This window comes from Anopheles maculipalpis, chromosome 2RL (assembly GCF_943734695.1).
Source record: "Anopheles maculipalpis chromosome 2RL, idAnoMacuDA_375_x, whole genome shotgun sequence".
In the NCBI taxonomy this organism is placed as follows: Eukaryota; Metazoa; Arthropoda; class Insecta; order Diptera; family Culicidae; genus Anopheles; species Anopheles maculipalpis.
In genome coordinates this window covers 42,116,063-42,141,457 of record NC_064871.1, presented here as the reverse complement: position 1 = coordinate 42,141,457, position 25,395 = coordinate 42,116,063, and the positions used below count along the sequence as shown (strand labels likewise).

The 25,395-nt window shown below is 42.5% G+C and overlaps 2 protein-coding genes across 2 annotated transcripts in view; one reads left to right on the top strand and one right to left on the bottom strand.

The window, feature by feature from the left end:
• The window catches only part of LOC126557181 (protein claret segregational), a 333,201-nt gene that overhangs the window by 86,328 nt on the left and 221,478 nt on the right, over positions 1-25,395 (bottom strand). The gene's annotated exons all lie outside the window — the stretch shown is intronic.
• LOC126556762 (putative ATP-dependent RNA helicase DHX57) overlaps positions 8,432-25,395 on the top strand; it is a 300,736-nt gene continuing 283,772 nt past the window's right edge. The window contains exon 1 of the mRNA XM_050212240.1: positions 8,432-8,435. The gene's annotated coding sequence lies outside the window, so the exon portion shown is untranslated. The remainder of the gene's footprint in view (positions 8,436-25,395) is intronic.

Genomic DNA, 25,395 nt, shown 5'->3' with positions numbered 1-25,395 from the left:
CGTGGCTGCAGCACGAATAATCGGCGCTCGCTTCGTCAGATGGCGACCAGTTAGTTTGCGTTCGTCGCTTGTTTTGAACGGAAGTGTTTTTGGGTGGTGTGCGCGTATTTTTTTTTTTGGCGAAAATATCTCAACATTATCTTGTACGGCGATAAGCGTGTAATTTCACTGATTCAAGGTGATTCGGTGATTAAGTGTTAAGTGTTTCGTGTTCTTGAAGCTATGCATGGGAAATAAGATCGATGCGTCTTATGCAGAGGTAAACATACAATTGTTGTATTAGAAGCTGTGCTCGAATGGGATTCAAGTGCATTGGAAATAAATTCAACAAACTCCCGAGTGTTATTTTTTTACGATGTGCAAGTTTCAAAAGCAATGTTATTAGTGTGCTGCTTAAAATTCGGTTGGTTTTGAACAAGATTTAAAATTAAAAAAAAAGAAACGTAAAACGAAAATGTTGAGCTTTCTTTGAAACTAAAACTAACAAGTGAGTAATTAACAAGTACAGCACATGTTCTATAAGAAGTGAAACATTGTATGTGTGTGAAGCAATAGAAAGAAAAGAAGTATTTGACCAAGTGAAGTCTGAGTGGTGAAAAGAAAAAAAAGATTGAAAAAAACGATACGTTTACAAGTTGTTGCCTAGATGTGCCACGTTACTTGCGAAAAATTCTCCAAGTGTCAGCAGTGTGGCGAGCGATTTACTACTAAAATTGTGATCAACAACTTGAGTGCATGCTCGTAATTTTAACAACCTTGGGGTAAAGTGGAGCTAGCCTTCGGTAGACAACAGTATTCCCCGTGACTGCGTGTCAATAAGATCTAAGGTAAGCAAATTGATTGGTTTTATAATGGGTGGCGCGCGATATGACCACGCGGTGGAATTAGTTCTACACCTTATTTACGATAATGGTAGATGCTTCGCGTCAAACCTACCCATACTGGTACACTTCTCACCGCACGGTGTAGAAATGCTAGCCGAGGATTCGAACGAGGGTTGCACTCTTTCGCGGTGCAAGTAGCGCCTGAAGCCAAGAAATGGAGCAACCGATAAAAGTGGCACCTTTTCCTAAGTAAACACGCCACAACTGCGTACGGTCGCACGTAAATCATTAAACTTAATGGCACCAATTAGGGGAGGGCAATGAAAATCGGTCGTAAGGAAGCCCGGATCGATCGAGTCACTCTCTGGGTTGCTCGGGTGGCCTGTCATAACTAGACAGCGAACGAGAGCGAGATCATAATCAACCGAGTACTAATCATAAACGTGGTTCGCAAGGCTAGAGTGGATCTACTTTGTTGCTAATTGGTAAAAAGATTCCAACGATTAGTGTTTCAGTCCAGGTATTTGTAGTTGCGACAATCGTCCTATGAGCGCTTAAAACTTCACCGAACGATGTCTATAAAAAGGACATCATATTTTTATGCTATTTTATGCGTTTGTTTAGCTTGAAACTGGTTTAAAATGTAAAAGTTGACACAAAACAAAAAGGATTCGAACTATCCGAGAGACTGGAACAGAGCATGCCCGGAATCAGGCAAGGAATAAGGAGGAATTGCCTTGTAAATAATGTTTATTGTTTCAGTCATCACACATGGTGTTGACAAGACGGCGACGTGCCGTCATTCTTTAGAGTAACTCAAAATTTAATATATCAAGAGCATATATTGAAGATTTCGGGTGACCTATAAGGATAAGAGCAAAAAAAAGGAGGTGTTTTAAGAGAAATTAAGAGGCAAATCTTAAAATCAACCTTGTATGCTTCACTATTTTAATTCGATGGTAGTCTATTTTAGCTATCGGCAGTGTGTACAAGTGTACGATTATGCGTACATGAACGCGATACAGACTGTATCAATTCATTCATAATTCATTCAATCAATGTCGTTAGATTTACACGTGAAAAAACGTGGATCAAAAGGCACACCGCCATCGGAAGTATTGAATCGTGTACCATCCCGATAGCACTAAATTTATTCCTCACCAAACTCACACTCAAGCAAAGCAAAGTTGTGTGAAAAGCAAAAGGAAACACAAAGGCAAAGTATGAACCAGAACGAAGCACACGAGCAACAAAAAAAAAAAAAAGTGCTACAAATCCGGGAGCTCTCCATCAAACTGTGCGACCACCAGCGATTGATCTTGCAGGGCGTGCGATTCGCGGCCCGGCAAAAACGGATCACCACCCAAAAATCTTTAAGTCCAAAATCGTGTATCTAGTTTGGCGGTGAAAATTAGTCAAAAAATCGTCGTCGATCGTCTACGCGGTGGCGGAACCGCGGAACCGGATGAAGGTGGGCCTGGGCCGGTATGGATTAATCGCAACGGCTTGCAGAATATTCTGTTCCGCGGCGAGCCGCGGTATCACCTTCTTTACAGTTTCCCTTTAGCTTGTTGCTTCTGCAACCAGTTCTTGCATACGCGCTTTGACCGTTTCCTTCGTTCGCACGATCGACTAAGACAAGCGACGAGTGATGTTGCCGGCGGATGTTATGATGTCGTGTCCTGTGATCTTTGATTCCGCTGGAATGGTTAGTCACCTCGTATCCGCTGAGCGTCGCTGCCCGCTTTCAATCCATTTGCGACAGTCGGGTGACGAGTTTTAGTGTTCGCACGCGGAGTTAATCGAAAGGGTTTGCGATTTTCGGCGAAGCTTTCGAGCATCAGCAGTATGTTCATGAATGGAGCAATAGTTGAATGAGCTTCGTATGAATGTTTTTTTTTTTTTGTTTTCGGATGGTAAACAGGTGAACAAGCGGAATTGGGATTTTTCATAAGTGAACATGGTTTAGACAAGACAAGAAAAAGATGGAGGCACCAAGACGGGGATTTAAGTTGTTTCACTCAATGGTTTTGCTTTTTCTCAACGGAACGGTTCACTATCCTTGAACTCGGAAAGTTTGTGCATGATATCATACACATATGCACGTAGGCTAGCGTTTGCTGATCTAATTCTAATAAACGGTTTGATTTACAGGGTGTGCCAAAATCGATATTGCTGTTGTGATCAGTAAAATATTGAAAGCACCATTTCGCAAATCTAAAAAAAAACCCTCACATTATGGTCAACGTTGTCTCCTCCGCCGTCTTCCGTGTAGGAGGAGATGGACTTTATGGGATCATTCCTGGTTTTGTTTCTTTCGTCCGTACTACATCATCATGCATCAGCTATTCCACTTAAAGTTATGCTTTATTTCCAACGCATCAATGCACTAATGGATTTGGCTCATCGTTCCGAAGACATTTTATTGGCACGACCGGACTAGAGGCCACGCTTGGACAAAACCATACAAAACCGGCCTCTTGGATCAATCACAACCGAGAGCTGAGATCGTAAAACTTTTTTACGACTGTTTACATTATTATCTGCGATGCCGGCCGTATAATCCCGGACAGGAGTGGTAAAGGTGTGAACAGCTCTCGGTGGCAGGCCTGTATGAAGTTTTGGTTTTTTATTTTGGAGAACGATGTTGTTCAAATGCCAAAAATGAGCATGACATTTACGAAGGAAAAAGAACTCTTTTATAAGACATGCATCCACAAAGTTCGAGTATTTAAGATTTGATTTCTTTAAAATAGAGTTAATTCTACTATATTGGTTTGGTTTGAGTATTGCTATAATTATAGCACGATAGCTATAAGTAATCCTTTTATGCTAAACCGTAAAGATCTAGCTATAAACCATTTTTACAGTGGTTTCCTTCTACTTTATGCTCGCCAAATACTTACCTCCCTCACCCTCCCCACTCGAAGAAGGGGTTTAATGCATAATAAATCACACATACGTCACGGAGCATCTTCAGTGTAATCAGAAACTCGACCATAGCGCCAAAGTGGAAAGAAATAAACACCCGGTTCGAGCGATCCCTCTCGATCAGATTAATGGTTTGTTTTAAATCGTGATGGCTTCGCTTCATTGCAACTCGGTGCTTTTGGGTTGGCGTTAAGCTTAGCTCTCGTGCACGCTTTCTAAGGCTCTCAGGCTCCGGATACACTGAATGGCAAATGATTGATTCTGCGTCGGAAATCGTCTGCCACCCTTCGTCAACCGGCTCCATTATACTGACCGCCAGTGTCACAACACACATACTTCCCATCCCCTGTCCGTCCAAGATGATGCATCCTTCTGCAGTCACAAAAGCCGTTTACGCTTGCTCTCGTAAAGCTTTTAATGCTTTCTGGACTAGTTCCGCCGGTTCGGCCGGATCGTAGATCGCTAGTTCATATAGCTTCGTTTAGAACCGAGTCGAAAAGCAGTTAACAACCCGTCACCAGTTTTCGTCTTACTGCTGTTCGTCTTCTGACTTGTTTTTTGTCTTGCCCGCCTGTCGTTCTGTGTGTGCGTGCGTGTGTGTGTCGTACACCACGAATTGATCTGACCAGACCGGTACGGCCGGTCGACGTTGTAGCGATGTCGATGAAAACGACCATAATTATTCTTTTATTAGGAAATAAAATTTCACTTAAAACATTATTTTCGGCCCCGCGGCCTTTGAAGGGTCGTGAGTTTGCGCCGGCTCCATCAGCGAACGGTAGGCCGTATCCGTAAAAGTGTTTCCAACACGCAGACCGCCATGGAATGCCCGCACCGACACCTACCGGTGCCGAAGAGGCAAAACGGTCAAAACGGCTCGCTAATTCGTCGTCGTCTGCTTCACAGTGTGCGTGTGACTAGAGAATCTGCTGCTGCTGCTGATCCTTGCTCGGTTACTTCTTCTGCCAATCGTCAAGCGGCAGCGGAAAATTCGGCACTTTTGGGGGAGAGAAAAATTATTCAAAATACATTGAAATCCATCGGCTCGGACACACTCTTTGGTTGTGTCGATTGGCGGCCAGCTCTTTGATACTGCCGATCGCGGCTCGCTTTGTGTGCGCGAGTGCTTTTTTTTGTGGTTTTTGGTTTTTGGGTGCACGCTTGGAACGGACGAACGGTGACCGGGGTACGGGGGATCTGCCCACAACCGCCATTCTGCTGTCCATGGCTCCATTAGGGCTACTTTGTGCAAAAGTTCGAAAAATTCTCTCCCTGTCTCTTGCCGATTCCGTTCGTTCGGTGACAACCCGCCGAAGATCCAGCGGTCACTGTGGCAAGTGTGGCTTTGTTTTGTTTTTAGAAGCCGCTTAATGTGTAGCGACGCCTTTTGGAGCGATTTTTGCTTTCAGCTTCACGTTCTTCCTTTCGTTTTTTTGTTAAGGTTACGTATTTGTGCGTTTTTTGATTCAGTTTTTGAGTGGTTTTTTCTGCTCGCGCCTTTTTCTCTGTTCTGTTGGGTTGGTGGAGCTGTATGGGAGCGCCCAGTGCGTAGCGAGCTTAGATGTATGCAAATTTTATGCGACAACAATTTGTTTTAATTGATAATTGATTGAAATTTTCAATTAAGACCACTCGGCGAAAAGGTAGGTTTTAGTTGTGCTTTTCATTTCCATTTGTTTTACTTTCTTTGCGATTTTGGGTGGAGACTTTTGATGTTAAGAAGGGTTTGGTGGAAAATCATGTTGTTTCTTGTCTAGTGTCCTAGTCTCGCGTGAAAAAGCGCTTTGGAATGTAAAGTATGCAATAGTAACAAATGTCGGGTTGACATATTTTTGGAACATTTGCCTGGCCTTGTCGGCAAACATAAAAGGGATCGTTTAAAGTTTGTTTAAATATCGGACCCAGGAATTTAAATACGAAGAGTGTGTCATGAACAAATAATCCTGACGGGCGAGCAACAACAATAACAATAATGCACTACATTCGATGGTTGTTTTGGGGTTTCTTCCCACCGGAGGTCAAATGAACCTCGGAACGCTCAGTCTAATGCTAATGAGGCCTAAACTTTATGCATATTCGACATAATCCAAGCGGCGGACACGCAACTTTGCTTTGCAATATGTGCTCCACGTAGAGCCGGAGTTGCTTGTCCACCTGTGATAGACCGGGTGCAATCTGTTTCGAGAATTTTAAGCCTTTGATTTTTAGATTTGTTATTAGTATGCGCGACCCTTGGAGGAATGGAAAATGACGTAGAAAAGCCGTGCACGATATGCACAAAAGCGCCTTTTAAGATTAGTCAGGCTCAAATTTCCATCTGTTAATAGAGTCGTCGCCAAGTAGACTAATAAAAATAGACTTAAATAGAAACTTTGCGTGCTTGACAAGGTCCTCATGCATGTGTGGAAACAGTATTGGCGATTTTAAATAGAAGAGAAGCTTTATAAAGCATAACTCATGCTTCCACAAATAATTCATAACAATGCTCTACGATAATTACAATCGTAAAAATCCTTTAAAATGAGTAATTTCTATCTATTCTTATCTGCATTACGGTCGTGCCTATTTCATGATTATTTTTAACTTACTTTCTCCGAGCGTGTGTCAGCATCCCAAAGGACCTGTATACACACATGTTCTTGCCCACACGACGGTACGACACAACCGCAAGCAAGTAAATCACACACAAACGTCCTCTTCAGACTGAAGTGGTTCCGCTCAGCTCCGTATCGCTAAGTGCTTGGGACTAATTTCTGTAATTGCTGTGCGGTGAAAAGCCACAACCTGAAAGGCCACCGTGTGCTTATCCTTTACGCGTGTGTACCGCAGTTGCAGGTTAAGAGCTTTCTCCATTCGGAACTGCTTCTGTTTAATACCGTGGTTGAGACTTTTCAAGTGGCAAAGGGAATAAAACGAGCCGGTACATAAAAATAAACCACCGAAAAAATCGGAAATGTGCATCGTTTGCATCAGGCGCTGATTGTGCATGTGTGTGTCGTGTAAGTATACGCGGGTGCAATTCTCGTTGGATTGGAGGTCGCGAAACAACGCGCGGCGAAAGGCATTCGCGATTGAGCCACGACATTTGACGGTGGCTCAGCTCAGCGTTAGCGTGTGCGAGTTGAAATATGATACGCTGTTGGTGATCGTGTTTTACGTGCTTGCACGATCGACTAATGTTTGTTTTGCACGTCGTGAGGCTCCTTAGTGTCATCCGGAGTCCCCCCCCTGGGTGAAGTTTGTTTTGGGGATGGGGATACGCGATGAAGTTATCGATGTGGAACATCTTACTTTAAGACGACGGAAACTTTGTGGTTGATAAAAATTGTAGCTGAAAAGTTGTAATGATTTGGTGCCGATCATTCTGTGGAATGTGATAAGGATCAAATTTCACGACCGATCGGGGATGTGTAAATGTTTGTGACACCTGAATAAACTTTCTGATAAGATGGTGGTTTTATAATAAAAAGGAGATGAACTTTTTGGAAGAGGGATAAAACTGTAAATTTACCGAAGAAGATCCAGCAAATGCATTTAACGAATGCAAAAATGTGTTGTGCTGTGAAAATGTGTTATTATATAGTACAGAAGAGACACATTTAATGATTTTAATGCAGAAAAATCCTCCAAGAGTGGAGTAGGCGACACATATCTCTCCTCATAGCGCGTCATTCTTTTACGTTTTAATGTCACCACATCATCACTGTTTATTGAATCGTAATTATTCACCCCGGGGCTGTTTATAGATCAACGCTTTTCATCTCTTTCTCCCGCGCCAAGATAAAGCCCTTGAGCGCAGTCCTTCGTTCCGTCGATCGAAGATCTCTTCATCATATTACGTCCAAGTCGTTCCCGGCGGCGGTGACGACGGGAGCCTGACAAACCAGTGTACGACATCTCTGCGTGTCCAACGAGCGCTCCGGGAGACGAGTCATTTGTTCTGGTCGTTATTTACTATCACCCATACCAAGACGGGGACGGCACTTAAGTGTTTTTTAGAGCTTCTTCCGCACCGAGGCATTCAGTGGGTTTTATGTGCTTATGTTAGGCAGCTTTGTGTGTGTGTTTTATTTTTTGTTACTGCTATTGCTCTGTCGGCTTTGGTTTTGCTTAATGGGATTCTCCTATAACTCATCGGTTCGTTCTGTTTTTTTTTGTATGTATGTGTGCGTGTGTGTACATGTGTGTTCTGTTTCTCGTCTTCCGTTTACCATCTGGGGTCCTAGAGCATCCCACACGGTGGCATTGGGTAGTGCGATTGTCCCAACCAGCAAACCCTTGCGCCCTGCAAGATGCGGAGCGCTGTGACGTTCGTTTACTTTTTTTCCTTTTAAAGCTTCTATTTAAACGCATGTTTTATTGAGTATCATTTCCCGCGGAAACAAAGCAAACGCACGGTACATTTTCATCGGGGCAATTTGTACCGCTGCAACTGCCTACAATGTAGTCTAACAGGCGGACCAAACAAAAAAAACCTGGAGGACAAATCAGCCTCTTCCTTTCGAGTCAAATAGAGACATAAAGTGTAGGCTAGGATTGGTTGATGATGATGATGAGAATGTTTGCTGCCTGATGTTAAGCGCCATCATCATCATCATCGGTGGTGATGCTTTTGGCCGTAAGGGGGCCGTAATTTTATGGGCGTCAAATCGAATGTCAAAGGGTCGCGACACGGTCCGCGTGTCGGGTAAGGGACGAGAGCTATCGATTGGAAAGAAATTAAAGTGTCAGTGCTGTGGTGGCTGTCCCGCTGTCGAAGGGAGAAATTGAATGAGGGTCATAAAACTGTCCACACCGTGTGACAGGGCAGTGGTGCTAAGTGAAAGATATATTGGTCCGTGGCATGCAACCGCCAATTCGCCAACCGCGCCATATTGAATGTGATTGTAGCAGCTTTTCGGTTCCGTTTTTCGAAGGCCACTCAGGATTTATAGGACGGAGTAGCCATTCTTTGGCAAATGTTCTCGTCCTCTCGACTAACAAGGAGTGGATTTGTGAGGCAGAGCCCTAGAAACGGGGGAAAGGTTGGAACATTTTAATTAACAAAGGTCGGTAACGGACGGTGCTATTGCGCACGCTCGTGCTTCCCGGAGTGCGGTCGGTGTGTTTGGTGTGGGAGGAAATCTAGCCACCATCTAGGCAACTTCCATCTTGATAGACTAATAAAGAAAAGAACCCGAAAAAGTAGGAGGGTGAAAATTGTTTCCCCTTTTTCCATCCGACCGTACCCTCGGTGTGGACGGTGAAGAGGAGGAAATGCTAGCCACTGGGACGGTCTATCGTGCTACCATAATTTGTGGCATTAAATGGGCTGATGGCATGCGGTCCAGTCGTAAGACAATTTGTTGGCCATGCTGAATAGTTTTAGCTTTCCCGACGTTTCATCGCCGATGGGTTGCGTAATGAGGCTTCCCCTGGCGGGCGGAAAGTTGAAGGAACGGTGCCAGGGTTCGGTGTAATGGTTTTGCCCCAAAACAACTGCGCCGGACAGTTCACCCACGATGGTGCCGAGTTGAAAGGTAGCGATCCGTAGTACGCTTACTACTTTTGGCAATTAATTAACGTTTCTTAATAAGCTTCCTAATTTGGCGAACCCTGCGCGGGATGGGCCAACCATGCCGTGGGTAGCACGGGTAGCGTACGGAAAGCAATTTGGATGATTAACTGTGCGCTTCTGTGCGGTGCCGTTTGGGAAGGTTTCGGCTTGCAGCCTTGTTGGTGGTGACCGGCGGCAAGCAAACGGAAAGCGACGGAAAGTTTACATCAATTTGCAACGTGAAAATCATCCATCGGATGATGGGGTCTGCTTGTTTCGCTTTTAAGCTCGCGAAGCTGTTTTCGTGAATTTCGTGCCGGAAGATCGATGCGAGGGTTGCGTTTGAAGATGCAATTAAAACGACTGCTACGGCCACCGTGTTCCCCACTGCCACAAGGGATTCCTTTGGAAAAGCTGCGCTTATCGCTTCCCACTGATGTAAGGTGAGTGTGTTTCTGCTTTTTTTTCTTTTTTGCTGTGCACCTTCACAGAACTTGAGGAGCCTCATCAATTTTGCACTTTATTGGTGCCAGAAACATTGTACTCGGGTCACTTTCGAAAATTTGCTGCCCGTTTGGCGCGTTGCAGTGTGGCGAAGGAGATTGAGCTTTGACGACAGAGCGATGCAATTAAGGTGAGAGAGTTGGCTTGAATGGTTGGATCATTTAGAAGGTTAGAGGGGAGGGGAGGGGAGGGGGGTAGCATGGGGATGCTATTTTGGTGCTGTGGGCATCAATTTGTTACGACATTCTTTTGGTACAATTAGCGGAAAAGCTGAAAGAATTTCAGCTGTAGACCAGCTTAGTGCAGGTTGTTTATGAATAATTCAGATTGAGTTTTTGTTTATGTGTGTGAACGGTTTTACATTTGAAGAAAAGAGATTTTTTGTGATAAAGCCATGTAGATTATGTTCAAGGAATTGTTCCCTTTGATATTGTGTGCTGGACAGCACACGAACCAGTTTTTCTAAGGTATAAAATCGCAAATCTTGCAATAGATCTCGGTATCAAATAGTCTGAAGATACGTTTTGTACTCTCCATCTCGTTGGCTTGACGACCTTCTAAAGCCACGGTGGCCATCGAATAGCTTACTAGACTGAAACGAACTTTGGTCCTGCGGTGTGAAGACCGGTGTCGGTGTCTCCTCTACCCTCGGACTGCACCAACCATTAAGCACTTTGCACCCTTTCAATCCACTCAAATCAACTGAATTGCCAAATTGTCATGGTGAAAATCGTTAAGTTTTCTTTACTTTTCAATGTACACTTTAGTCGTGATCACAGTTGAACTTTAAGGGAATTCATTGCAAACCTTTCGTTAAGGTTTATTTTGCTTTGGTATTTATGTTAGTAATGAAACAAATATTATTTCTCTGTTGCGAAACCCCTTTCCTTTCCAAATTACTCGTGTAAACAACGTTGATGTAATTTTTTTTAGCAATGTTATGATGTTTCACTTGAAGTGACATCCGGTTGACCGTTTTTCCACGAAACCGAAATCGTTTTGTCAAAACCTAAAAATCCCTCCCTACCTGACACAGTTGCGTTACGTTACGTGGCGCTCCGAGAGAGGCAAAAAAACGACTAAATCCCTGCAAAGTCAATAAATCATCATTTCCGGCAGGGTCACAGCTATAATCCCGTTTTTGCCACTTTGCCTCACCAAAACTATTTGCTTTTCTTTCACTGCACACCTATAATTTGGCCAGGATAACGAGCGCATAGAAATAACTACACAAATCGTCAAACCCACACAGGTCCGTAACACAGGTAGTCCGAATTGGGAGTGTTTTCCGAATTTTGTTCACCTTCTCACTGTGTAGTTTTCGTCGTATCTCGTCCACGCGATCGTCTAGCGATCAGTTCAGGGCAGATCGGATATCTAGCAGGTACGATCTAGAGAAAAAATCTCAAGTGGCCGATCGATCGTATACGTTCTGCATCGATCCGGGTCTCGTTTGCCGGTTGCTCCGGAACAGGAGTGCGTTGGCGTCTGTTCTGCAACATTACAACGGTTTCTCGGATCAATTTGAAAATAAAGTTGGAGAGAGAGAGAGAGAGAGAGAGAGAGAGAGAGAGAGAAGGAAAAAAAACACACACACAAGAATACACAGGTAGTCTGTTCTGAAGGGAGGCGGTTGCGTTACGGTCGGTGTAAGGTTATCTGTTGCATGCTTCCTTCTAATCCTCCTGCTGTCTGGTGACGAAAAGGGGTTAGACCGTAGGGATGGATGTTGATGTTGTTGTTGAAGAGCAGGCTCAAAATATTAGCGCTATTAGATAAGTAACTTTTGTTGTTTCAACGCACGAAAGATTGCTTCTGGTGTTTTTTTGTTGTTGTAGTTGTTTTGTTGGTTCTTCGAACAGATATCAGAAAAAAGTGCAAACGGTAGACAACAGGAGCTAGCAGAAGAGAGCAGTCCACGATCTAGATCTTCGCCGGACACACAGAAGCTATGTTTGTGCGGCTCATTCATTAGGGAAGCAGATCAACGGTGACGTTGATGACAGGCTCCCGTCCGTAAAAGCCGGTGCGAACGGAGTGATTGATGCGGAAGATGGAAGGTTTGACAAGGAGAATTTGAACTCGACGTCGACTCCGAATGCGGCGCGTTGACAGCGGTCGCGTTGTTGGCTGATCTTCGTCGGCGGGTGCACGAAACCCGTAGTGGTATGTCCGTAATAGGCTTATGGCAAGATATAGGAAGAGCAGAAGCAGCAGCAGCTGTAGCGCCGTTCATACCTGAAGCAGCGCGCGAAGGCCTTTGGAAGCTGAATTGCTGTCGATGGCGCTGCAACCGGTAGCTAATCAGCGGTATACTTAGGGCTGGGGTCGAGACCTGGGAGCACCCACATGATGCCGACTGGCCGATAGATGATTGATGGCATCGTACGTGAGCGGAGCGAGATTAAGTCCCAGCGGAGTCAGTTTATCATCATTTGCGGTAATGAATATTAGGTGTAAATGTCACCCGGAGCGGACTACCACACTCGGGACGTGGTGCGGTTTTGTTTGAGTGCGTTTGTTAGCCCGTTAGCATGGAGTACCGGTGCTTCCGATACGGTTGAGCTGCCTTCGTTCGCTCGAATGCGTGCGGTAACATAAATCACGCGACTTGTTGCGGACGGTGTGGATGGATCTTGCGCGAGCATGGAGACGACTGGCTAATAAGTCACGGTGTCAGCCGAAGTGATGGCAAAAACATATAATTACAATTTATTTATTAACTAAATTGTTTTACATCTAAACTAACCTAAACCTAACCTAAAAGAAACCTAATTAATGCAAAATATTCCTCACGAAGTGTACCGCACGAGAGTTGAGAGCAAAGAGAGCGAGCTCGCCCGTTCTGTCGACCTCGAAGGCTGTGAAAGATTCTGGCCGTGTTGCCAGAATCGCTGCTGTAGTGTTTTATAATAATTATTATTATTAGTTATCGTTCACAACGTAATTCCTCCCGGGGGTAAAGGAAGGTCGTCCCCGGCCGTATGATTGTTTTCGAGTTTGTCTATACAGTTTACGAAATTCTCCTTCTGTTGATCTTATTTTTGTGACGTTTGACTTTTCGTGTGTTTTCGAATGTTCTGTCTTTTATGTTATGAGCAGTTGTTCTGATAGCACGTGGGTCCAACTTCTTTCGAATATTGGGTTTAACGTAAACCTCTTCCCCATCATTTATTATTGGAGGATCCTCTTTCTTATGATTACTTCTGGTCTGTGCTTGAAGTGATCTGTTCAGATTTACTTTGACGTTGTTCAAAATGTCCTGTGCTTGCCTATTTATCTCTTCCGGATTCGTTATATTGCATTGGTTAAACACGATCTCATTTGGCGTATAGCCTGTCGAGGAATGTACCGTATTGTTGTATAACGCGATGCATATTGGTATCATATTAACCGTGTTCGTATCGGGAAATTTGTGCTTATTCGTGTTATACATTTCTATTACAGTAGAATGTGTCTTTTCCACTTGTCCGTTGCTCTCGGAAGACGATGCGTATTTAAGCGACGTGCCTAAGTTGCTTAGGAATTGTTTCAGTTGAATAGATCGGAACGTAGTTTCATGATCGGTAATTATTTCTGTCGGTGTTCCGAAATTACTAAAATATTTCGCTAACGCATTTTTGACGTCAATGAGGCTTTTGGATTCTATTGGGACCATTTGTGCGAATTTTGAAAATGCATCCACTAATGACAGAAAACTATTCGAGTTTATGGAGAAAATATCCATGTGGACGCGTTCCATTGGTCGATCTGTTACAGGTCTAGGAGATATTTTGATATTGTAGGGTTTGCGATCGTACTTGTGAGTGTTGCAAATTGTGCAAGTTCTAACTGCTGCTGCGATCTTGTTGTACATTTTCGGGAAGAAATATGCCCTTTTTAGTTGATTTTCTACTTCGGCCACGCCTCTATGAGCTCTTTCGTGTTCTTTCGTAATCAATGAGTCTTGCTGTTCCTCGCTCGGTACATCTTTTACTTGTAAGTGTGTAATTATGAAATATCCGCTACTAGTGAAATACTTTCTGTAAGATTCTTGTATCAAACCTAATATTTCTTCTGGGGCTAAAATAGCTGTCTGTTTTCCATTGTGATATTTTCTGATTGTATGTTCTATTATTTTTTCGTTATAATATTGCCTAGTGACTACTGTTCTTTTATAGTTTTCAAACGGCAATTCTTCGATATCGTTTTCTGATTGTGACACTCGGAAAATAATTTGGTTTTTATAATAATTTATAGGTCTTTCGGTTGATTTGATATAGAAGCTATCTGAAGTGTCTGCTGAGTGTGTTGTTTCTAAGTTTGTGGTGTCGTGGATGTTAATGTCAGCCGTATCATTAGTTTTTCGACTTAGCGCATCTGCTACTACATTTGCTTTGCCTTGTTTGTAATCTACTGTGTATTGAAAGTTTTCGAGTTCTAATCTCCAATGTAATATTCTATTATTTTTGAGAGATGTTTTAATAAACGTGAGAGGTTTATGATCAGTATAAAGCTTAAATTCTCTACCAAATAAATATGGCTTGTATTTTCTGATAGCCCAAATGATTGCTAGTGCCTCCTTTTCAATAGTAGAATAATTTTCCTCTGCTTTGTTGAGTGTTCTGCTTCCAAACGCAATAGGACGCTCTACATTATTTTGGATTTGCGAGAGAACCGCTCCGATTGCATAGTCGCTAGCATCGGTTGTTAATATGAAGGGGATAGTAAAGTCAGGGTAAGCTAATACTTGATCAGATGCTATAATCTGTTTCAATTTAGAAAATGCTTCAACGTACTCTGCGTCGTTTGGGTTTACTTTTTGTCCTTTTTTCAGATATTTTGTGAAAGGTTTAGTGACTCTTGAATAATCTCTAATGAAACGACGGTAATAGCCAGATAGTCCTAGGAATTGTCTTATTTGTTTTTCGTTTTCTGGTAATTTCCAATCCAAAATCTTTTTAACTTTGTCTGGATTTGGTTTTATACCTTCAGGAGAAATTACGTGTCCTAAAAATTCCGTTTCGCGTTTTAGAAATTCACATTTATCTACTTGTATTTTCAGGTTAAAGTCAGAAAGTCGTTTCAGTATTTTGGAAAGATTATCTAAATGATTTTCGAGATTATTCCCAACAATTATGATATCATCAAGATAAACGTAACAGATATTGCCGATGTATTCTGATAAGATATTGTTCATAGCCCGTTGGAAAGTGGCCGGTGCATTTTTGAGCCCGAATGGCATTCTTGTGAATTCAAAGTGGCCTTGATTAGTTGAAAATGCAGTTTTTTCCTGATCTTCCGGATGCATTTCGATCTGGTGGAATCCAGATTTCAGATCCAACGTAGTGAAATAACTTGATTTTCCGAGGCTATCCAAAATGTCTTCAATTTCTGGTATGGGATATTTATCACCTACCGTTTTCTCGTTCAATTTACGGAAATCAATAACTACTCTAACCTTTTGTAAGCCAGATGCATCTTTTCGTTTTGGCACTACCCAAATTGGAGAAGCGTAAGGGCTTTTTGATGGTTTTATAATATTTGCTTCCAGCATTTCTTTTATTTGATCTTCGACGTCTTGTTTGAAGATGTGTGGATATCTATAGCTCTTAGTAAATACTGGCTCATTATCTTTTGTGTTAATTCTGTGTTTTATAATTGTTGTGCTAGTAAGTTTTTCGTTGTTCTTCAGTAGTACGTTATGATGGTCAATAAGAGTTTCAATTAATTTTTCCTTTTCATAAGCTGATAAATGCTCAGTTCGTATAAGTTGTTGAATTAATTCTTTGTTTGGCACAGTATTAGAATCAGCTGGAATTGGTGCCAGAATTTCAAAATTATTGACAATTATATTTAATTTGGGGATTTCAGGAGTAATTTTACTTGTTGTTAATACGTTTATAGTTGATCTATTATTTTGTGATGAGTAAACACCCGGTTCAATTAGCGTATCATTACTTAGGCGCTGGTAGGTTGGGACAAACCAATCTCCACAACGATCAGTTATAACTGTGACAGTATGACAAAAATATTTTCCAGTGTAGTATTTGTGGAATTGTGTTTCAACACCCTGAATAGTGATAGTATTAGCAGCATAATTTATAATGGTGTCGGTTTCAGCCATAAATTTTGATCCTATAAGGCCGTCGAAAAAGTTATGGAAATCAAAAATGTAATAAACTTGCTCCTTAAATGTAGGTCCTAATAGGTTACATTTAATTTTTTTATTAGTTGTTTGTTTACCAAAAATATTTTCAATGTTCGCATTACAACACATTTCGTTATTTGAAATAATGCCTGGCTTAAGTATGTTTTTATTTGCTCCACTGTCAATCAACAAACGTATTGATTTGTCTTTGGAGCTATCATACACGATTAAGTATGGCAAGAAGTCTAACGAATTGATCATGTCGGGTTTTCGGTTGAATTGCCCAGACGAAAATTTGTATTGTTCTCTTTACATGCAGTGATTTCGGTGTTATTGATAGTTCTGTTATTTGAAGTGAATTTACTTCTTTGTGAAGAATCAACTTCCATCGGCGTAGGATATTGTTTATCAGATTTATCCACATTCGTATAACGTATTCGTGAGGAGTTTCCAAAATTTGTTTTACTCTGTTCATTTTTACTATAAGATGGGTTATGATTAATAGGTGGTTGACCATTCATTTTATGTGAATTAAACTCTTGTGCTTTAATTTTGCATAGGAAATTATAAGCATCCTCAATATCTTTTGGCCGTGCTGCTTGCACATAACCGAAATATGGTTTTTTCAAACCAGCTATAAAAGCGGCTAATCCATCCTCATCTATAAACTTACTGATTGCTGTCCAACTATCCCTGTAATCCTGATCTTGTTTTGCAATAGATTTTATATTTTGAATTATTTCCTTAGATTTTTGATAATATTTATGTATGGTCATACCTTCCGTCATTGTATTTTGCCACAATTGGCATTTAAAGGTGGAAAGTTCTCTTCTATCGCCTATGGCGTCGATCAAAATTTCCTTTACTTCATCAAAAGTTTTTGGATTGCCAGCAACACAAAGAACGTCCTTGGCCTTTCCTTCTATTTTGTTTAAAACTGCGGTTACGTATACATCGTAAAGTTCTCTGTCTACTCTCCCTTTAAATAGGTTCAAAGTACTATCAGCTGTTTCAAGCCACGCTGATAATTGTTTTTTTATTACCATCGTACTTTGGTAGCGATTTTATCGGGTCGGGTATCTTAAATAAATCTTCTACCTTGATACCCGTCTTAGATTCCACGTGTTCTTTGATGTCACTTTGAACAATTATTTGTTCTTGTGTAAACTTAATTGCTTGTTCTTGCACATTTAATCTTTCGTTTATGGCCAACAAGCCAGTGCTTAACTGTTTGAGTTGATCCAAAATTTGCGATTCCATTGTATCTGCGTTTACTAAACTCTCCGAAGCCGAATCTGTATGAAAAAGTTGTATTCGAACGCTAGGTGCTGCGTTGATCCAAATTCTCTTTCTCTTTTACACTCTCGCTTGGCAGTAACTCTCAAATTTGATAACAGTATCAACGTCCTATCAACCTATCTGGTAGTGTTGATTGGATGTATGTGTGATGCGTGACTCGATACAAGGTCTCACACCACGTGCTCTCAGTGAAAGTAAAAACACTGCTACGCACTTTTGCTAAAATCGGCCTATCTGGTAGTGTCAATTTAGCGAACGTAAAACTTAATATAAAAAAAGTTTTACTTACGTGTGGTAATAGTTTAAGGTTGTGCCGGGGGGTCCTCGAACCAAACAACGGATGTAATCCTTTAGCTGCCGGTGCAAAATGCGGGAACCACTTAAGAATGGATTATTAATCCAAATCTTTTCCACTGTATTTAAGCACTTCCTCAACTGTCTACAGCGCCAATTACAATTTATTTATTAACTAAATTGTTTTACATCTAAACTAACCTAAACCTAACCTAAAAGAAACCTAATTAATGCAAAATATTCCTCACGAAGTGTACCGCACGAGAGTTGAGAGCAAAGAGAGCGAGCTCGCCCGTTCTGTCGACCTCGAAGGCTGTGAAAGATTCTGGCCGTGTTGCCAGAATCGCTGCTGTAGTGTTTTATAATAATTATTATTATTAGTTATCGTTCACAACGTAATTATATGCACCCTGTCGTATCGCTAGTAGCGCTAGTAGCCTTCGCCCAGATCCTACCTCAAACGAAAAATGCATACAGCTGGTTTGTGTGTTTTGTATGCTGCTGTTGGCATCGGTGGACGGTTGCAAAAATTTATGGCGATCGTTGGATCCCTGCATGTTAAGCCTGCCGGGAACGAGGCGAGCCCGGTAAAGCCGATCGTTACGGATAGTTGAATTTTCGAGGACAAGATTTGTGCACGTTCGTAAAAGTTTATCCTCACCCTGCTGTTCTCTGGAGCGTCTGCCCGAAACGCTCGAAGACATATCGCAGCCAGCTACCTGATCGATGGCGTAATGTTAAAACGACGTGAAATTTTCTCATAACTGGTTGGTTGTCGGCACGGTTACTTCGGTGCTGCACCTGAGAGAAGGGAAAGGCAATGGGGGTACAAGCAATGTTTGAGGATAAAGCACTTCCATGTATCATGCTGCGTGCAGCAGTACATGCAAACGGATCGGGGGAACAAAAAAAAAAAAGGGACATTCGAATATTCGAGCCCGATCGAGGACGACCAGGAACCAGGAACTCGAACGATTTGGGTAAGGCGCCAGTGCGCTACATGCGATCCGGACGGCTGGAACGTTCACTTCAAGTGCATTTGGGCTGGCGTGCCATTACTTATGGGACGCAGGGTCCGTTGTGTGTTGCTGCTTGGTCTCTGGTTCACCTTCACCATTGCTTTCTTCCCGTTTCTTTGCATTGCGTTTGTCGAAAGGACGGAGCATGAAAAATACACTTCCAGAGCATTCGAGACAACATAACATGAGACAGACCGTACGTACGACCATCGCAGTCGTATGTAGATCACGTCGGAAAGCATAATTTCGTGGGAACAGTCGCCGATTTTACCGGTGTATGGGTGAGTGAGGAGTTGTCAGTGTGTGGTTAGTTTGTTGATTTATTTCCCTCTGATTTGCTTCACCAATGTATGATGGTGTGTGTTATTGCGTGATGCATCTAATTATGAGGCTTTTTTTTATTTGGATCTCGTTTGCACAAAATGGGCTCCGATATTCATTCACATATTTACCATACGATTTATGTAATGTATGTTTTTTGCTGTTTTTGTTTGTATTTTTTGCTCAGACAATGTACATATGAACGTTATCAGAATTAGTCATCATATAACTGAAAACAGACTCACCTAAACGATATTCGATGGTGGTAAACAAAGGGAGATGATGAAGCTAGTTATCTTTATATACCTGATTTATGTAGCAAATGATTTTTTCTATTTTTGCTACAAAAACAAGCACTACAATTGCACAATAATCTCACTTTTGTGAGCTCATAATAAATCAGACTCGTCAAGTTTAGGTGGGCTGGTCATGCCATGAGAATAACACCGAACGACCTAGTCTGTCAGGTCTTTTTAGGCCATCCACATGGATAGAGGAGGCGAGGCAAGCTGATGAGTAGTGTCAGGAAAGGCCAGGACATTGGATAGACTTTCGGCGGTGGGTTCGAGGGCAATTCCAGCTTGTCGCGAACGCTCAGAAGTATGAGCACCTGTTTTCCAATTTTAAACATGACTATGTTAGATACAACAAATTAGCAAGGCATTTCCTCCCTGTTTATTGCCTTATCCCGGGCATGCTCTGTTGTTATTGCTGCGTCTATTGCTTCCGATCTGATTTCCGGCTATTGCAGTGTTGTGGCCATTTGATTGTTAACGATTACGTTAAGTTCTGGACTGTAACAAAATACGAAAATATTTGTTAAAACAGCACAAACAAGAAGTTGTCTGCGTTCAGTGTTCTCCAGTGCAGTCCAGCAGTGACATTCTATGCTCGATCTGGTGTGCGTTCAATCCAAAAAAGATCGAAAAGTTCTACCGCGCAGCAGTGGCTTGGCTACTCTCAGTTTCAAACATTTATTTTATTAATTTTCAATGTTTCAGGATTTCTTATTTATTAATTCTTAAGTATGACGGAACGTCGCCGTATTATTCAATGTTTCTGGAATATAAATGTAAAATTCTCAGCTAAAACAATATTTAAAAATAATTAATAAAATAAGGGACAAATATATATTCAAACGGGGTTCAAATCCCATACGGAACGTCCCCCGTAGTGAGGACTGACTATCCAACTACGTGGTGTATATCAGTCTAGTAAGCCATTCGATGGCCGACGTGCCCTAGAAGGTCGTTTAGCCAAGAAGAAGAGTATTTAAATTGACATAGTGCATAAAAAATTGAATCAAACTGCAAAAAATGAATGAAGCTTGATGCTCCTTGAATTATAATTATTACGAGAAACATAAAACAGTTTACTCGTATCTAGGATTAGCGTATTTCTATTGCTCTTTTACCCGTTGCATAAAAACGCAACATAAAATAGCAAACGCAAGAAAAATATTTTCATATAAAGTTTTTTAAAACAGCTGTTACGAAAAGACCTACATTTTATGTAACGAGAACTCATCACAATGTAACGTTAGTAATCAACTTTACTACACAATGTTCCCTTATCTGGGGGGAAAATGTAGAACAAACCTAGAATTCACTGTCAGAAACACAATAACCAACTGGTGTATTTATAAAATCGCATATTTTAAATCCATCTGGAGTTGGACGAATGGGTGGTTTGGTTTTTCCATACCAGCAGACCGAAGAAAACGTGAAAAAAAACACAGTAAAACCATAATTTTCCATCTAATGGTACAGCGGAAGTGTTCTTTGGGGAATTTTGAATGAATCATAAGGTTTTTTTAAGGTATAAAAAAAACTGAAACATATCTCAAGCAAAACGGACTATCGGGTCGCTGGTCTGGCTGGTTAAATGTCTGTTCTCCGCTCGGACAGACATCACAACAGCACGCCCATCCCAGACGGGACTTATAAATTTTAATTGAACATCTCAATAATGCGTCCGAAAATGATGATGATGGAACTACGCACCCAACGCATCTGGACAAAGAACACTTCAGGACGCCTGATTGCCGGATTGTAAAATAGGGTTGCTTTGGCGTTCGTCAGCTTGGAGCATGCTCGTGAGCAAGAAAACACAGTTTTTCCTCCAAATTTCAAATTCTCTACCAATGGCGTCCTTGGTTGAACTGCGGCATGAGCTCATCGGGTTTTGCAGCGTATATACGCTCTGGAGGCGCAGCACGATTGACGCGTTCAATGTGAGGGAAGCGAATTACCAAGCAGTCTGCTAATCGGTTGTAATAATTTCTTTGCCTTCCGGCCTCAAACAAAAATTAACCGATCGACCGAATGCAGCCGAATGAGTGACGTTGTGACGGGGCGGAGTGCAAACTGCACCAGTCTGAAAATAATAATTGAGAGCACATAAATTTCCATTCGTAAACCATAACTCAAAGGTTGTAAGAAACACACTGTGGACCTTTGGCGATTTACTACCAGAGCGCTGGGGGCCGAAACGGGCGAGAGTGGGAACTGTATATTAAGCCGGCTGTTAGCGGCAGTGGAAAAGTGCATCAACTGGCAGCCACTGGACGAGGTGTTGCTGTTCGTACTGTTGAACAGTGCTGGAGTGTGACTAGCTTTGTTCCATGCGTTTGCAACACGGCCGGCAGCTGCCACGCATTTGAGTGCATTTTTACGAACTGTTCATTTCATTTGTTTCGCTTTACCAACTCGCTGGATCTGTCCGTGGACGCGGACGGTTTTAATAAGCAAATAATTGTAACAAGATGGACGTTTATAGCATGGAGCAGCTCTCGGGTGGCACTTTACAAGTTTACGAGGCGCATCATTTCTTAACGGAAGCGGACGAGACGAGTCATTTCGTTCGGGATGGATTAAGCTGTAGGAGTTGTTTTTTTTTGTGTGGTTATATGAGAAAAATAACCAATTGTTGTTTGTTTTTTATGCTGCATTCCCAGCAGGAAAGGAAAGAAGACTTAAAAGATTTTCTTTTTTTAAAAAGGGTTTGTGAAGAATGGGGTTTAGTTGGTGCATTTTTAATGGTTGGTACAAATAGATGCACTTGAATATAATTGCTTTAACTTTTTTTGCTGTAATCGAAACAAATAGTATCACTAATTGGTATTATCATCGTAAATTATAAGACATTTGAGGCTTTCCATAGCGTTTGTTTTTTTTATTCGAGTAGAACGGTCTGTTCGTGTTGTTAAGCTTTCCATTCATATATGCTTCGAACAATACGACACTAACTTTTAAAAACCACTCAGATCTCAGGTTACCTGTTTTGTCCAACAGAAAAAGCTTTCCGCTACTTTCGTTACTCTTCCAGCGAACGGGTCGGTCGGGATGACAAATAGTTCACCCTTGTTAGCTTCCTCGATCGCTTCAACCATCATCCATCAGCATTCCGATGCGCTGAATGTGACGGCGCCAGTGAAAACTTTCTCCGTGGGATTTAGCTTTTCCTCGGAGGCCCCGTTCTAGGCTCACTCTTCGGTCGGAAGATTTCTATGATCTCGTGACAAGTTGTGACGCTGATGACTGTCGTCATCCAGATCTCCCCCAAAATAAAAAAGCGATCCTTGTGTGAAGCATCAACCGATCGACCGAGCCCAATAAATAAAAGGTTTCGATTAACAAGATTTCCAAGCGATTGGTATCGCAGCGTTGGTTTCGGCGCTGTAAAAACCCGTGGATTGATCGGCGCCGTGCCGTATCATACGATGCTGGCGACACCGATAATCTTAAAATGTTCTCTCCGTCGGCAAACCACAAAGCGGACGCGGAACATGTCACCCGAAAATTGGGAACGGGTTACCGAATGCCGTGGGCACTTTTCTTTCGGATGTCATGCTTGGGAGAGAAATGTTCTTTTCCTCCGCTTTCCCTGCTGACTTTGCTGAAGATGAGAAGATCGTGAAGGGGGGAAAAAAAATGTCCAGTCAAAAAAGACGAACAACACATAAAACGCTTACATCCGGCGCACCCTTGATCACTTGAGACGCATCTTCTGATCCGGATCTGGGAAGAGACCGTAGCAAGGAAGCGCGTTAGTGGTGGTATTAAAATGTTCGGAGAAAACTATTCTACCCTTCCCTTTTGAGACACACCTCGCAATGTTCTACATAAGAAAAAAAAGTTTGGGAAAAGCGGGTGGACTGCGACAATAAAAAGTTTCCACCATAAATGCGTTACAAGTCTATCGCTGGTAGAAGAAGTGGCTGGTCGTCGATCAATCATGGAACTCGAGGGCGGAAAATGTTGTGTATGTGTGTGTGTGTGCGTTTGATCACCCGGCCAGCAATTGATATATTCGGCAGTTTTACGATCGTCGGCAATCGTTTGGTCTCACTTAAGTCGCGATCTGTTGGAGAGAATCTTTGTCAAAGTGCCGAGTCTGTAGATCTCGGATGGCGTTTCGATTTTCTTTTCTGAACTCCCTATCTGCATCTGATCAATCTCGAAGGAGCCACCTACCACCTCATGACTACCTCCTCCACTCCATTCAAATGATCGTTTTGGTGCAAGAGCTCGAGGTGAAAAACGAAATGAAGGAAAAAAAGATCATCATTGATCGGTGGTGACGCCTCTGGAGTCAATCGCTCAGCAGTGTCGATTAAGCATATTAGGAGAGGCCACAACAACAAAACGAAGATGTGCCTGGAAAAAGATCGAAACCGACGGCTTCTTCTAAATGGGTCCCATTCACGCGAGACGTCATTCCACTAGCTGGACCGGCAGCTCTCTCTCTCTCTCTCTTCTTCTCTCAGGGAGGAAAACAAACATTAAGGAAATTAATTGCAGTGATTTAATTTGTATAGATATTTCTTCCGTCGCAAAGTCGCCGATGTGGATTTTAAGTTCGGTTCCCGTTGGCCACGAAAATGTTTCCGTTTTTTTTTCCACAGCGAAATCATCGGGTATCGGTTTTTTTGGAGCGCGCCCCTACCATGCGGCCCAATGCCGGACGAGCGACCTAAACGGTCAAGTCACCAATCGGTCGGGAATTGCTTGCGTAATGGATTCCGATTGTGCGATCGCGTCACCCGGCCGGGCCGACGCACCGTGATCGCGCGCAATCGGGCAAGAAATATTTGGTAACATTTTTCAAATTTGTCGGCACGTTTGCGTGTTCCTGAGAGGTTAATATTTCTTCGGGGCGCGATCGGGTCGTTCTTGCTGGCCCGTTCCTATGTGCGATCAGCGTTGGAAGGCTGTTTTATTCTTATATTATTTATAGTTTTAAAAGTTTTGATTGGACTGTTCTATCCAGCATTTGTTTCCTTTCCTGTCATTTGCTCTATTTGTCACGGTGGAGAGCCCTGATGGTTTTTTCCTTGATAAAATCTAATCCTTGTTCGTTTTTTAATCAAGGGAGGATACGGAAGTAGATTCCATTATCCAATTGGTTCGGTAACGGCAACCAAACAGTTCTCGCCAGCATTTCTCGGTACGTTTATGGACGTGGACCTTGGCTTTATTCATACACAACAAAAATCATACGAAATGCAAAAGCTTTATACCTCCAAAGTGAAAGACATGCAGAGAGCAGTGTAAAGTTAATCTACACCACACGATGAAACGGAAATGAAATGAATAAAAAAAAAAGAAAGAAATGCCAGTAAGGCTGGACAAGCAAATGCTCAAGACAAAAGTTCAACCACAGCACAAAGGGAGAAAATGAAAAAAAAAACAGCAAAGATGCCGGCACTTACAAACAACCAAACAACCACCGGCAACGACGACAACAACGGCTACGGAACCGCGACGCCATGCCCATACGCCATGTGACCATATAAAACATACAATTTCCATTAAAATCAATAAATGATCGAGTGCTAAATTATCATATAATATGCATTTTGTCGTTTCCGTCTCGTGCCTTCGCCTGGGCCGCGCTCTTCGCGCGATTTGCCATTGTGCGGTGGAAAAATCGCTGCCTTTTGAACGCGCCTTTGATGCGCCTGCGGTTTTTTTTTTTTGCGTTTGGCCAGTCCCTTGGGGATTTTGTTCTGGCTTGATTGCGGTCGGCATTCGGTGATGTCGATAACTTTCGCTGCAGTGATCAATCTCGCCCGGGCACTTTTACACCGTCCATCTTGCTGGTCGCCGGGTCCATCAAGATCATGGTGGTGTTGATCGTTGTCGTTTTGCCGATCGTAGCTTTACCCAGTTCACCGCTTGCGTCCAGCCAACAACGCTATGATTCTTGATGCGATGGAGATGGACTTTGCGTGCGCCATACGATCCGCGTTGATGTCCTTTGTAGATGTGTGTGTGCGTGTGCTTTTTTATGATTTGCACCATTGTGATAGGAGGCAAGAAGGGAACCGGAAGAGTGGTGACGAGTATAAAGGTGACGACTGTTTCCACCCTACTCGTAGTTTTTGGTCTCCTTCACTCACCGACTCACCGTTCCGGGTTTCGAAGGGGACCTTAACGCAGCCAGCTCGACATCGTAAAAGCCCTGGTCTTAAGTACGCCATAATATACGGTTATGGGGATCGTAAAAATGTCTCATTTGCAAATGAGTCAATGA